Genomic DNA, 15,263 nt, shown 5'->3' on the forward strand with positions numbered 1-15,263 from the left:
ACTGTGATGTTGAAAACTGGAGTCCCTTTCATTTTTATATGTTGGATGCAGACAAACTGCACGGCGACAACCCCCACTGTAAGTACACCTACCAGGGAGGGGGTCGGAATTTTGATCTGCACGTATTCAGATCCTGGCACTGGTCAGCTTACAGTGTTCTCGCTGGGTTTGGGAGACTGTTTCCATAGTGATTTATTTGGTTTCCAATAAATTTGCACAGCCGTCTCCTTCAGTCGAGTTCTGATGAGTTCAGTTGGGAGGGGCATGTGAAATTGGGGCAGGCAGAGAGTTGCAATGAAGACTAGACACCATCTGGTTACCTCTCATTTTTTATGGGCCCAAAAATGCTTGTCTTGTTTTCTTTTCCCCTCCATCTACCCCTTCAGTTCAGTGAGTCGTCTTCAAGAATTTCATCCTAAAATATAAAGTAATGAAGAAGGCAGTGTGTCTCTTTGGTTGATTTCATTTGACTTGGGTTCATTGTTAAAGATTTTTCAGTGAGGATTTTGTGAGCTTTTAAAAGCTGGAAGTGTAGCACAACCAAGGAGAGAAAGTCAGAGAAACGAGTCAGCGGCCCCTGTGAGGTCTGCAGGACGAAGGCAGGAAGTGGGGCGGAGGCAGCACCGTGGCCTCCCCTGTAGCCCTGAGGCCAACGTGGGCATGAAAAGCCAGCTTCTCTTGTCGCCATGTGTTCTACCAGGTCTCCAACTAAAGGAATGTGAGGAGATTTGGAGAGGCCTTACCTTTTACCCTCTTGTCAAACATCTTAATGCTGACTGTATTTATTCAAGATGACACAGAGATCACCTGCAGAGCTTGAGGGAGCGGTGCTTGCTTCCTGACTTGCCCGCCCCAGGCTCACTCATCAGACTCCTGATTCTTGCAGGCACTGCAGTGCCCGTGGGGGGAGCTCTGCTCCTGGAGGAGCTGGGCACTGGAGTGCTCACATTGGAGCCGGTCGCACAAGTGCTGATCCCTCACCACGTGATGAGCCCTTTGTGTAAGTAGTAGAGGTGGGAAACAGAGTCTTCCTGTGTCTACGGAGTTCTCCAGTAAAGCCAACTTGGAGGAAAGAAAGAAAATGCCTACTGTTCCATGACTGTGTCCTAAGGGTTTAAACCTCACTGCGGGGCACACGTGAGATCTCATCCAGTAAATACTCTGGGGTCTTGACTCTGACATGTCATGAATTTGGCATTCTCATAATGTTATTTCTCTTAAAATATGTCTAAGCAATCATTTTTGTGTGATGGTTATATGTGCATAAGTGTCCTGAAGAAACTGTTGTGGATGGAAGTGTGGGCATCAGTGGTACCAGAATGGCTGGTGGTCCTGGGGGTTGCCCGAGCTGCACACCATTTGTTACCAGCAGTCTTTCAGGTCGCATCTTATTCCAGAGCTCACCGGGGCTCCCATCTCTCACTATGTGTCTTGAGAGAATATTTGTTCAGAGGGTAGGGGACAGGGTGCTTCCAAGTCTGGGTTCTGGGGTTCCCTGTCTAAAGGTGGCAAAGGCACAAATCCTTTATTCATGGGGTAATTAAGCCACACAGTCTCGTGGTTAATTTGGCCTCCCTGTACTTCTTCATGTTAGGAGCTGGAGGGCTTGGGTAAGGCCCCCAAACCTGTTTTTGGTAAGCTTTCAGCCCTACCACACAACCTGGGTTGTCCCATTTCAGTCACATGACTTTGATTTTTGCAGGTAGGTGTGACTCCTGGACAGTGCCTGGGACTTCCAGGTTTCCCCTACAGTAGGAACACTGAAGAAATTTCAACCCGTAAGTTGTGTTTGGGGGCCTCGAGGACAAGTAGGGACCCACAGAAAGATATCTGGATGGGTGGCGATCAGGCCCGAGTCTTGGAAGGACAGAGATTCCATTATTGTTTTAACAGTGAACTTAAGGGAGGAATTCGGGAAGGTCTGATGCAATTGAGGTTAAAAATATTATCTGGCTTTTATTGTTAGCAGTAGTGGTTTTTAAACCTTAGACCCATTCCCGCTTTTTATAAGAAATATTTTGCAACCTTTCTTTTTTGGTGCCCGGAATTGAACATCATGGAAAGTGTAACCTAAGTATAAATATGATAAACAAATAGGTAGATGGAAAAATGGGGTACCTAAATTCTTATATTATGGGGTATTTTATATTTATGCTAATTAGTGACCTCTCAGGACAAAAGGCACATACAAAGGGAGTCACTTCTAATAAACTGTTTTTCCAAGCCTTACCTAAATGGGAAACAGGTGGCTTCAGAATGTTAGAGCACCTCCCAGGTCCCCGGGGAAATCTCCTTGTCAGAGTTACACTTGCTGATGGTGTCCTGTGCCAAGTGCAAGCAGATGCGGTTCGGAAGCTGCCCGGGGGCTAACTCCGGGGATTCCTTCTCCGTCTCAGCTCTGAGGGAGCCTTGCCTTTCCTGACCACAACCACAGAGGCGATTTTGAATCTCTGAAAACTGCCATACCAGTGTATATCACAACCCCCACAAGATATGTTGAATAAAGTAGAAAACTTTAAGTGCCTCCTTTAGGATAGAAATAGGATATAAAATAAATCATGATTTAAAAAATTCTAGTGCCCGAATAAGTGCTACATTACACTGGCTGCATTATTAGGTTAGACAACTTCATTACTGCTTTCCATACCACAACTTCTAGTTAGTTTTTATTTATCTTTTTTTCCCTAAAGAAAAAAATCATATGATGCATTCTTGTGTCAGAGGTGACAAGAAGAGAGCAAGTGTAAAACCGGAAATCGTGATGCTGGTCAGTCTAATATCAGCTCCGTCACTGCACAGATCATCTTAACTCATTTTACTGCAATTTTTGGAATTACCTTCTCACTTGGAAAATCCCCTGTGTCAGTTAGATTTGCTAGTAAAACAATTTTTTTTCTTACTTAGTGCATCAGTGATGTTTTCAAGATGATAAAAAATTTTGCCCATGGCATTTAAACAGTTGCTTCTTCTCGTAATTCATGGTTCACGGTCTTGTATTTGTCACAACTGGAGAAATGTGTTTTCTGTGTGCAAATTCTCATTGTTTTGGTGACGCAGGGACACTTGTCCTTACTGGATGGAGTATGATAGTAGTTGTTTGAATTCTCTCTCTAAATCTGGAGTCCTGTGTTATGATTCCTGTTACCTTAAAAAATATGAATATTGTTATTTACCTAAATAGATAACATCACACCAGTGATGTATATCAAATTGGTCCAACTAGGAATTCCAATATTAAATGAGACAGTAATTTCACAACTCACTATTCCAAAAATTTGGATTGATGGTTCAATTATACCAGGGACATTACCTGTTGTAATTGAATCAATCATTGCTTTCTTCAATAAAAGTTTCCATTCCATCTGCTCTTTTGTTTTATTGTCCTTCTGTGTTTTGTTTGCTTTCTTTCCCAAATATATATGATTTTGGATTTTGTCATTGAAAATCCTTGCTGGTTTTGCTACCTCATGCTGCAGAGAAAGCCTTGTGACTGTTTTATAGTCACTGATTTCATGGTTGTATGAGTGCTTAATGCCACCTTGCAGGGATGTGCAGACCTAATGAAGTGTGTGCATAAAAGGCTTAGTCTACATTGAGTGCAGGGTTAGTGTGAGCAGCTCATGTCATCAGTATCATAGTTAATCCATTACAATCATCCTCTGTTAATCAGTGTTATCATTCTAACGTCTCCAGGAGAGGAAATGTAGTATTCTAAATGCAAATCTTTGCCACTCTTTTAGTCAATTCAACACCTTTAAAGCTTTGCTGTAATAGGACTGTGTGCCTGGTATCTCTACTTTTGCTTCTCCTGACCCAGGACGCGGTCTCCACGGCTGATGATCCATGAGACACTCGATTCTTGGTCCCATGGCTCTGTGTGTTCTGGGACATCTGGGGACTTCAGCACTGTTTTAGGGGCTTTGGGTCCCACCTCTTCATAGCATTGCTGAGATGAGATCTGTGGGTTCACCCTCATTCTTGAGTGTATGGTGCATTTTTTCTAGAACCAACACACGCCACCGTGACAGCACTGCTTTGACCACGTGCTGGGGCAGCGTGTGCTTGTCAGTTCTTGGGTTTAAATTTTCTGTTCAAATTTCTAAAATGGGGTATATTGACAGATACACTCCATGTAAACAGAAGCTCTGTGCGGTTTTCAGCAACTTCTAAGAGCATAAATATTCCTGAATCAGCTAATCTTCCTCCCAACAAGTGAGGAGCAAGCCGGCAAGTCCTGGGTGCCTGTGGCGGCCAAGATGTGCAGCCCAGGCTGCTCACTGAGGAGCAAGGAGAAAATCTTAAAAACCTACTTCCATGCTGTCTTTCACAGAATCTCAGAACTGAATGTTTTAATATTTAAAGAGGGGTGATTAGTTTTTTTTATATATTATTTTATTTTTTTCCTTTTTCAGTATTATTAGGTATAATTATTACAGTTCAACTCCACATACACATTGCATGTAAATACATGTATAGAGTATACTGCATTTTTTTAGTTACATATATGTACTAATTATTGTTTCTAAGAACACATTAGAGTTTCAGATTTTTAAACTTACATAGTTACCAGAGGAATAAAGCCAACTACAAAAGAATAATAAACAGAATATGGTAATCCAATCACAAAGGACAGTCATATGTGCTTAAGCATATTCAAGAAATCAAAATAACAATTAGTTCATTTGTGGTCTTATTATTATTGCTATTAATTTTAGATTCCTCATAAATGAAGTCTTATGGCATTTTTCTTTCTCTTTTCACCCCACTTCACTTAGAATGACAGTCTTCAGGTCCATCCATGTTGCTGCAAATTGCATCTGTTATGGCTGAGTAGTATTCCATTGTAGATATGTATCACCTTGTCTTTATCCAGTCATGTGCTGATGGACATTTGTGTTGTTTCCATGTTCTTTGTTCTATGTCCCTTCTGGCAACAATTACTGATTTTAAATATTTTCCACCTTAAAATCCTTCCTGAAGGAGACGTGGTAACAGGAATCAAAAACAGTTACAGCACAGGGTTGTGTGTGATGGGCCCTAGGGGCTTGGTAGGAAGGTTGGCAGAAAAGATTTCAGATTCTGATCAAATGATTCCTCCTCTTGTAGCCCTGCTGACCGCCTCTATCACGGCCTTCCCTACTAGTCTGACCAGTCCCTTCTGTGAATCCCACTGTATTGTGCACAAATTTTTTCCAATTGGTGTCATCCCGCAGGGACCTTAGGTGAGGCACCTAAGCTCCTGTGTTGGTTTCTTCCATCAGCCCTTAACTTCCTTGGGAGCCAGGATTGTCTCATTGCCCCAAGGATTCCTAATGCCTAGTGAGATACCTGATACAGCTGGTACTTAACGAGCACATAAGTCAAATGGAAAAACCTGATCAAAGAAATGGCCCTCATTTTTCAGACATGCCTACTTGAGTACATAGGGTAAAATGACATGTTTTCTTGAATTTGCTGTCAAATACTTCAACAAAGGACAAGTAAAAGAACAAAGGTCTGAATAAAGGAAATATGGAAATGTTTGTGAATTCCTTAATCTGGGTGATGGGCTTATTGTACTATATTTATTGATGTATACTTAAGTTATTTTATAATTTTCTTATCATTAGCTGAATAGCAAGTATTAATACGTATTAATTGAAATCCTTTGAGCTGACCAAACTTACCCCACACAAAATCCTTAATGTCCTAGTAGTGTGTCTTACAGAAATCTTTTCCCATAAAGACAGGAAAAAAGGGAAAGACAGATCTGTGCAGTATTTCCACATTGTCAAAAGACCAAAGACCGACACAAAGAAGAGATTCTAAAAAAAGATAAAGAGGCTGAAATCAATGTCTTGAAAACCTAGCCAAGAATTCTAAATGTCCCAACTTAACTAACCTCAGCACTGCCGCATCAAGAATGAGGCAAGTAGAACCTTGAGGATTTTTTTTAAATAAATAAATAATGATCCAGTTCCTACCACAGGCAATTATGGTAAGAGTGAGTATATGTTCTAACACCAACTAGTGTACAAATTGTAATTTATACTTGATTCAAACTGCTTCTTCTATAAAATCTGAATCTTTTTATTCTTAAGACAGATTTGTGGCATATGACCTAGTGATAAAATTTTCAACTCGCTTGTATTCAAAAAGTTCACCAATATGAGAGTTTATTACAACAACTATTGCTTTTTGGGAAACCCATGTGCCTTGTCACTCTCTTCCATAAGATTTCCTGTGGAAAATTCAATCCCTCATTCAGGAAGGGGCTGAGCAAACAGTCTGATGGAAAACCTTCATACACTGCAACACAAGAAAATGAAAATGACAGTGAGCAGCCCGTGAAGCTGGCAGACACACACAGCTCACGGCTGTGTTCCCGCCATGACTTTCTGTAACCAGCAGGGAAAATGTGCATTTCAAGAAATAGACATAAACACTTTTCAGGACCTGAGCACATAATTTCCCTTTCATGGTTTAGTGGGCTTCCATTTAATTCTATGAGAAGTGTTTAAAACAACAGAACAACAGCTGAGGTATGGTTTAAAGTAACATTTGTCTTAGTGAAAATAAAGCCAGCTGATTGTTATCATTTTTACTTTATTTGATCTCACTCTCCTACTTTACCTCCCCAACCTCCTCCACAAAATGATGGTGAACGTCCCCTCCTGGGTCAGAAGGCTAAGTAGAAAGTACCAATCACATGGAGGTGTGCTTTGTTGTTTTATTTTTCAAAAGAAACATGTTTCATTCATGTGATTTAAAATTAAGATCAAGAAACAAACTCTATTCAATGAATGGTAGCCAACACATGTCATCATAGCTGCTCATCAGGTTTGGCCCCACGTTACACACATTTACATGGACATGTGACATGTGCTGTCATGGGACATGGTGAGTGGGGACAGGGTCTCTGCTCTCACAGGGCACACAGCCTGGTGGGGGAGGCAGTGTTCAATCATTGCCTTTTTTTTTAATGTACTTACAAATTATGGGAAATGCTATTTAAAAAGAACAAAGTGAGTCAATGAAAGTGAAAAGTTCAAGGACAGTATTTAGGTGAGGGAAGACAGGGAACCTCTTTGAAGAGCTGACACTCCACTGAGACCCAAAGGACAACTCCGGTGCTGCAGGTGAAGGGCAGGGACACATTGATAAAGGGCTGATATCCAGAAAACACCAAAATCTCTTTAAACTCAACAAGAAGAATGAATAACCTGCTTAAAAAATGAGCAAAATCCCTCAACACACACCTCAACATGGAAACTAGATGCCAAAGAAATCTATGGAAACATGCTCCACAGCATCTGTCATCAAGGGGCTGCAGACTGAAACAGTGAGTTATCACTGCACACCAGTCAGAACTGCCAAAACTCAGAACACTGACAGCACCAAATGCTGGTGAGGATGTGGAGCGTCAGGAATTTTCTTGCATTGCTGGTGGGAATGAAAAATGGCCCAGATACTTTGGAAGACGGTCTGGCAATTTTTTACAAAACTAAACGTACTCCTACCATATGATCTGGCAACTGTGCTCCTTGGTGTTTACTGAACAAAATGGAAAATTACGTCCACACACAAATCTGCATACAGATGTTAATAGCAGCTTTATTCATAATCACCAGAACTCAGAAACAACTAAGCTGTTCTTCAGTAGGTGAATGGATAAATAAACTGTGGTCCAGGCAGAAAATGGACTATTTATGGTGTTAAAATAAAATGAGTTATCAAGGCATGGAAAGACATGGAGGAACCTTAAATGCATATTACTAAGTGAAAGAAGCCAATCTGGGAAGATTCTGCAACTGTCTGATTCCAACTGTATGGTGTTCTGGGAAAGGCAAAACCACAGAGACTAAAAGATCAGTTACTGTCAGAGGCTAGAGGGGAAGGAGTAATGAATGAGGTGCAGCAAGGAGCATTTTTAGGGTCACTAAGACAGACTACTCTGTATGATGCTGTGATGGTAGAAACGTGTCATTGTACATCTGTCCAAACCCACAGAGTGCACACCACCAAGTGTAAATCCTAGTGTCAAGTATGGGCTCTTGGTGATGATGACGTGTCAGTGTAGGTTCACCCATTGTCGCAAATGCACGCTCAGGTACAGGCGTCAATAGTGAGGAGGCTGTGGGGACAAACTGCAGTTCATACACCCAATCCAGCCCCAGCCACTGCTGTGAATAAAGCTCTGTGGGTGTGTGGACTGTCCGGCTGCTCTGGCGTCTGAACAGCAGAGCTGAGCAGCTGCACCAGAGATCAGGAGGTTTGCAGATCCTGAAATATTGACTCCCAAGCCCTTGACAGAAAAAAGTCTGCTGTGTCCTGCTCTACACGAATCACAATTCACCCTGTTGAGACAGGAGAGCAGGGCCCAAACAAGGCATGGTTAATCGGACTGAAGCAATGTTTTAGTCCCAAAACCTTTGTTGAAGTCCTGCAGAATCAGTGACAGAATGTAGCCAGGAAGCGTCTGCAGAAGGAGTCGGTAGCAGGCCTTCCCGCCAGGCTCCGGGATGCCGGGGGCCACGCGCTGCACGGGGGCCACCCACTTGAAGAAGACGGACTTGCAGTGGAAGCCGATCAACTCATAGACCTCGGAGAGGATGCTGCACTGCTGAATTCTCTCCTAGGAACGCTGAAGCACAGGGAAAAAAGCAACAAGCATCTGAACGAAACATGTAAGTGAAAAAAGACACGTAAAAATTGTTTTCCCATAAAACAGAGACCTGATGACACAGGAAGGAAGAGGAAGGCTGACTTCGTGCACTGATGGGACCGGATGCAGAAATGCAGGGAAGCAGCGCTGTGCAGATGCTCCAGACCCCCTCCGGCCCCACCTAGCCACGTTCATCCTGTCCTTTTCCTAGAAAGGCCTGTATTCCCTGAAACAGAGGAATCTGCTCCATACACATGAGACGCAGAGAAAGGAAGGAGCAAAAGAAAGGGAAAGTAAAGGAACAACGTTTCATCTAGACCCTAGTATTTGGGCAGGACTTTCACCAAACACACATCTTCTCAAAGCACAGAGCACACAGTGAGAGGCTGACAGAGTGACTGCGACTTCTGCTCCTTAAGCACCAGCTACCTGCCAGCACACGCTGCGCCCCTTACTGAATCATTACAATCATCTCAGAAACTATTACTACCCCGGCTCACAGGCAAGGAAATCTGAAACTCGGGGAAGAATTATTATCATCCTGGACAATGTCCCACGACCCAGAATTGTCAGAGCCTGCACAGACCCTGGACTAAAATTCTCCACTTCACCACGGGCCCTGAGCCTCAGGCTGAGGCCACATCAGGCCTGCACGGGCCCAGAGCACGAGTATGTGGGACAGGGAATGGTCCCACTCGAAGTACCAGGCCAAGGCCCTCAGAAACCTATGAAATGAAACCAAATCCCCAAACTCCTTTCCAACCCACTGCCCTGTCCGGGAGGACTGCTCGGCACATCTGCGCTGTCACCTGTGCACAGGCTGAGCAAGGGGCCCAGACAGTGACGTGACGTCCCAGTGGAAGTGGCTAGGTGGCCGCTTCATCACAGGACAGACTCTCCCGGCTTCCAACGTTAACTCTCCATTCCATTTTCAACTGGAAAGTAAGTTTAGACTTCTTTTCCTCTCCTAGAAACAAAGAGAGTGGTAATATCAGCAGGAAACTCAAGACTGAGGAAGAGTCTCCTGGCCATCTGGAAGGATAGGTCGGGGAGGGAACAGAGACTGGGATCAGAAAGACCCGTGTTCCAGTCCAAAGTCTGCACGTCACTCGCTTTGACAGTTTACTTATTAATAGAGGTGAAAAAATCTAATTATGATTGTTGGGAAAACTAATTGAAATAACGTATGCCACTAGCATACGTATAAAATCCTTCATGAGTGTCCCAGAAATGGAAGTGATCGTGGTTAGTTACTGTCTGCCAAGTCTTGGGTGCTAAGCCCACATCAGCCAGCCAGAGATGTGCCAGAGAATGCCTCACCAGCTAGCAGCCTTCTCCAACTTGGAAACTCACAGTGTCTGAAGAACAGGCAGTGGTGGATGCTTTGGGACACTCTGGAGGTAACACTCCACTGATGACTTTAAAAAGCTGGGGAGAATTTAGGGGACCATACAGTTCAAATACAGAAAACACATTCCATGTCTGCCCACATTCATCTCTAGCCATGATGATTCAGAGAGGAAATACATATTCAAACGTACACCATTTTCCCACATAAGTGCATCAAAACAATTTGGAAAGAATGTAACTTTCTTCTCTAGATCACACAGCGGGGATTACAAGGTTTGTACTGAGAGCCCTACTTGTAAAACATCTGCTAACATAACTGGGTCCACTATCAGTCCATTCAAAGAGAAGGATGGAAAAGAACAAAGCCAAGCTAATACGCTCCGGTTTTTGGTGGGTTACAATGTCACAAAGGAGATGGACAGGTCATCAAGGAACCACCCTGCCGTGATCACGGAGCCGGGCAACGGGGTGGGCGGCAAGATGTATGACGCAGCCGCAGCTGTGCCCGCGCTTCTAGGCAGGTATCCAAAGTCTCCTCGACATAGCGTCCAATGCTTGTGCCCACGTCCTCATCACCTGAGATGTATTTAAGAGAAATGAAAACTAATAAACGGAAAATACCTTTGGTGGGCACACCGTCCAAAAAGCAAAGTCACAGTTTGACAACTGGCCATCCCGGTTCCCTGGGATTCATTCTTGGAGAACCTTAAAAACCACCCCTCTGTCCTCAAGAAGTGCTGCCTATTTGTCCTATCTTTGCTCAGGGATACAGCACGTTCACTTGAACTTCAATGTCTGCACAGATTTGACTGTCTTTCTCCAGGTTCATTTGTCCATTCTGAAGAGGCCTGAGTTAAGTCCATTTTCTGTAAGATCAATTCCCTCCAGTGAAAACTCATCGAGCCTGCAATTAAAAGCCAAATGAACAGGACTGTCCTCAGCTAAAAAGTTCACCCACCCTTCACTGCTTTCTTAATTTCCTTTCCTAGCTAATTGCAACAGACTAAAACCTCCCTCCACCCAGCTCCCCAACTATGTCAAACAGAAAGTAAGGTCCATAAAAGAGGAGACAACTCCATAGTCACCTCTGAATTCCTAGCATATACTAATGTCAATAAATAGAACTATGATTATGGCTTCTTTCCTTTAAAACCTTTCTGGTTATTTAAATGAGACCTTGGAAGAGAGCTGTTTGGGTCTAGTATCTTGATCCAGAAGACTCAGGAGGCCTTTTTAGGAATGGCTGTTCACTGTTTCATTCAAAACACAACTTCTCATTCCGGGAGGAGCTGTGATTTTCTGCCAGGAGATTGTGGTCACTCTCATGCCAGAACAGCTTTAAACTAAATCCTTACTTTGGATTTGTTATTTTTCCCTGCATCCCCAAAAATTGACTTTCCTTAATTTCTTGCCTTGAGGAATGATATTTTTCTTTCTTTCTAATTCACCCTTTATTAAACAGGATTCTCAGGATGTGCTTGGCCTTACATAGGATGAGCCATCCAACTCCCAGTGTGAGAGGCCCGGGGCTCACCTCCCGCCCTCCTGCCAGGGCAACTAACACTCAGTTCAGGAGCCAACCGGCACCCCAGGGATTCTAAGTCTCACGTATCTCCCAGAATCCCTGCTTTCTGATATGACTTGGATTCTGAGGATTTCCCCTCACTTTCTTGAAAATTAGCTGTGCAGCTTGAAAGATGAGGAAGGAAGGATTTATTTCTTAATCAGCATTTTAAGGAACTTGTGTAATGAACGTTTTCACGAGTTTCTAGAACACTCCATTGCCGAGACAGAAAACACAATAGATATTTTCTAAACTTAGGTATCATGTGCATTGTTTCTTTGCTTTTGTTTTCTTAACTACTAACACACATTTTTTAATTAAAAAAAATAAGGCCCGAAATAGGATAGAAACTTGAAGGGGCAAACAAAATTTAAGGGCAAAGAAAGAAAAATGATAAGTACTCTACAAAGTTAATATAATACATACACTATGGATCAGATCAGCAATTCTCAGTAACAGCTAATTGAAACATGACCATGAGGTAAAACGTCTCTCCTGTCAGGAGATGACCAACAGATAATAGAATTAAAACAACAAATTAAAATTCTAAGTCTGGCGAGGTATAGAAGGCTACCAGCTAAATGTGTCTACTTCTGGAAAAGAGGGAGGCTCACCAGCTCTTTACTGTGGAGCCTGAGCCTAGGGGAGGGCGGTGAAGAACCGCCCTGTAAGTATCCAATTAACAAAGTGGGTTATGAATAAAGAGACGTGAGCTTTGATGACAGAGATGATACTACTATTCACTTGTCCTGTAAAGAATACTTCACGTTCAGCGATCAATACCTCGGCGTCCTCAGGGATTGAGATTATAGGAAAATGCACAGCCCGGGCCCAGACCTCCTCTGTGAGCTCGTGACACTGCACTTAGATGTCTCAAGAGCAACTCCAACTCCACCTGAAAAGAGCTGACTTCACGGTGCTCCTCCCATAGCCATCCTGCCCAGGGCCCCTGGTTGGGAGGGAAGGTCTCTCTGCCCCTCCCAGCTCAGGCCCATCACTCACAGATGTGACTGGACCCCTCCTTCAGGGCTCAGATTTCCTCAGTCACCGAGACCCACCACCGACACCTGACATACCAGGTATTCACAGGCACTCCCTCAGCACTGACTTTGGGCTGGGGACCACGCTGCACACTGTGCGAATGTTATCTCACTGGATCTCCACAACAGTCCTGGGAATTGGGTACATCACTGCTTCAATTGATTAAATAAATTGTTTCACTTCCTTGAGTGCGTCATCCAAAGTGACACGTCTACTGAGCCACAAACATGGGACTGAAAACCACTTGAAAATTGAACACTGCTACACCTCGCAGCCACCCTACTCTGATTCGTCACATCACTTTCTGCCGAGCCTACTGAATGTTTGCAAGCATTCTACAAACACAAAAGTGATCTACGAGAGCACCCCACTCCCCTAATTAAAATCTGTCAATGATGGTCCACTGCTCTTCAGAGAAAGCCTCACCAGGCCTGAGCACAGCCCAACGGCCCGGCATCCTCGTTCCCTGCGCGGCCACGCCGCCTCACCCACCACGCAGCACAGTGCCGTGTCCAGGACTGGGATGCTGACTCCGTACAACACGGGGCTCGTCTCACTCTAACAATGATCACCCTCTTCAGTGGTCACCCTCTAAAATGCTGACTCTCAGAAAAATATTTTCTCAGGATGAATCAATATCTTTTTCCTTACAACTTCCAGTCATTGATAATGAGCTCCCCCAAAAAGAGAGAAGACTTAATCCTCAGTCTCCTTATCTGTAAAGTGGGAATAACAAGGAAATATGTAAGGTTTTCAGAGAAATAAAACTCATGTGAGTCTGAGGGACAATTCCCAACATACAGTAAGCACTCAATATGGGCTTACTTAGTATTAATAAGAATATGTTGCATTCCAGCAATCTTAAATCAATGATTTATGGCTTTGTCCAACAGACTACTGACAAACAGTTGGACGAACCCTTTTGAGCAGATCAGCACAAGTGTATTGGGAGAGGTAAGCGCTGCCTCCAGTTACAGCTCAAACTCTTACATGTTGTTTGAGCATTTAGTTGTCGTTATTGAATAAAGACAGGTGTTCTTTAGTCAAAGCTCCTGAAACATAAATCTTCAAAGATAGATACAAATTAGGTTTCAAGTACAACATTCTCACTAGAAATTATTTGAAAATGATAGTCTTAGCTCCTCTGTACATCAAAAGGGCATGTTCTTAATGTATCTGACTATATACACTGAAAGGATTGTTTAAAAGAAATTAAGATGAAGCCATCCTAAATAAGTTCTCAGTATCATCTGCACAAAGCCCCACCCAAGGGTCTCATTTCTCACTTCCACATAGGTGTTCAGGTAGTTTAACCTGGGTCTTGGTTTTTTAAAACACAGGGGAGGGTAGAGTTGTGGATAGATTTATGAAGCAAATATAAACCTAGTGTATTTGATGTGTAGGAATCCTAGAAATAAACAAATTGATATATAGTCCCACCCTTAAGAAGCTCAGCCTTTCCATTTACAACAGCATTAAAAATAAAATGGGAGATACATTTAACAAAAATTTACAAGATTTGTACATTGAACAATTTGAAGTATCACTGAAAAAATTTTAGAAGATCTACATATACGGAAGACATCCCATGTTCATGGAATAGTAGACAATATTGTTAAAAATGTTAAGACTCCCCAAAGTGATCTACAAATTCAGTGGAATCGCTATCAAAATTCCAGCTGACTTCTTTGCAAAAATTGAAAAACTGATCCCAAAATTCATATGGAAGTGCAAGGGGCCCAGGACAGCCAAAGCTATCTTGAAGAAGCAGAGCAAAGTGGGAGGACTCACTTTAAATGTTACTACAAATCTATAGTACTGAAGTCATTATGGTACTGTCATAAGTTTGGGTACATAAATCTATGAGACACAGTAAAAATTCCAGGGGGGAAACTTATATTTACAATCAGTTTTCAACAAGTGTGCCAACAACACTGCATTGAAAGAATAGTCTATTCAACGAATGGTGCAGGGAAGGCTGGGTATCTGCAGGCAAAAGAATGAATTTAGAATCTGAAACCCCCTATTGTATATAACAAATAAAAATTAATTGAAAATGGATCACAGACAGAAACGTAAAATCTAAACCTATAAACTTTCTAAAAGAAGACATAGTATAAATCTTTGTGGTCCTAGGATAGGTTATGGTTTCCTAGATACAATACCAAGAGCAGAAGTGATAAAAAAAAAAAACCAGATAAACTGGACTTCATCAAAATTAAAACCACTTGTTACAAAAGACATCATCAAGAAAATGAAATGAAAGGGGAAGTGGGTAGCTCAAGTGATAGAGTGCATGCTTGGCAAAAAATAAATAAATAAATAAAATAAATGAATAAATCTAATTACCTCCCCTATAAAGGAATTGTCTTAATGTTTAAAAAAAGTAAAGTGGAATGACAATCTGCAGAATAGTAGAAAAAATTTGCAAAGCATATATCTAATAAGAGACTAGTATCCAGGATATAAAAAAAATGTTTACAACTGACCAATACAAAGAAAATCGACCCAATTTTTAAATTTACCAAGGAATTAAATAGATACACAAATGGCCAATAAGCATATGAAAAGATGCTCAGCATCACTAGTCAAATCAAAATCAAAATGAGATCTCATTTTACACCCACTAGGATGGTTATAATCAAAACACGGACAATAACAATT

General features: G+C 42.3%; 1 long non-coding RNA gene across 1 annotated transcript in view; it reads right to left on the minus strand.

The window, feature by feature from the left end:
• Positions 1–7,569: 7,569 nt before the first annotated feature.
• The window catches only part of LOC141573944 (uncharacterized), a 31,213-nt gene continuing 23,519 nt past the window's right edge, over positions 7,570–15,263 (minus strand). The window contains exon 2 of the long non-coding RNA XR_012500445.1: positions 7,570–8,623. This is a non-coding gene — a long non-coding RNA (uncharacterized LOC141573944). The remainder of the gene's footprint in view (positions 8,624–15,263) is intronic.

Source organism: Camelus bactrianus, chromosome 18, assembly GCF_048773025.1.
Source record: "Camelus bactrianus isolate YW-2024 breed Bactrian camel chromosome 18, ASM4877302v1, whole genome shotgun sequence".
In the NCBI taxonomy this organism is placed as follows: Eukaryota; Metazoa; Chordata; class Mammalia; order Artiodactyla; family Camelidae; genus Camelus; species Camelus bactrianus.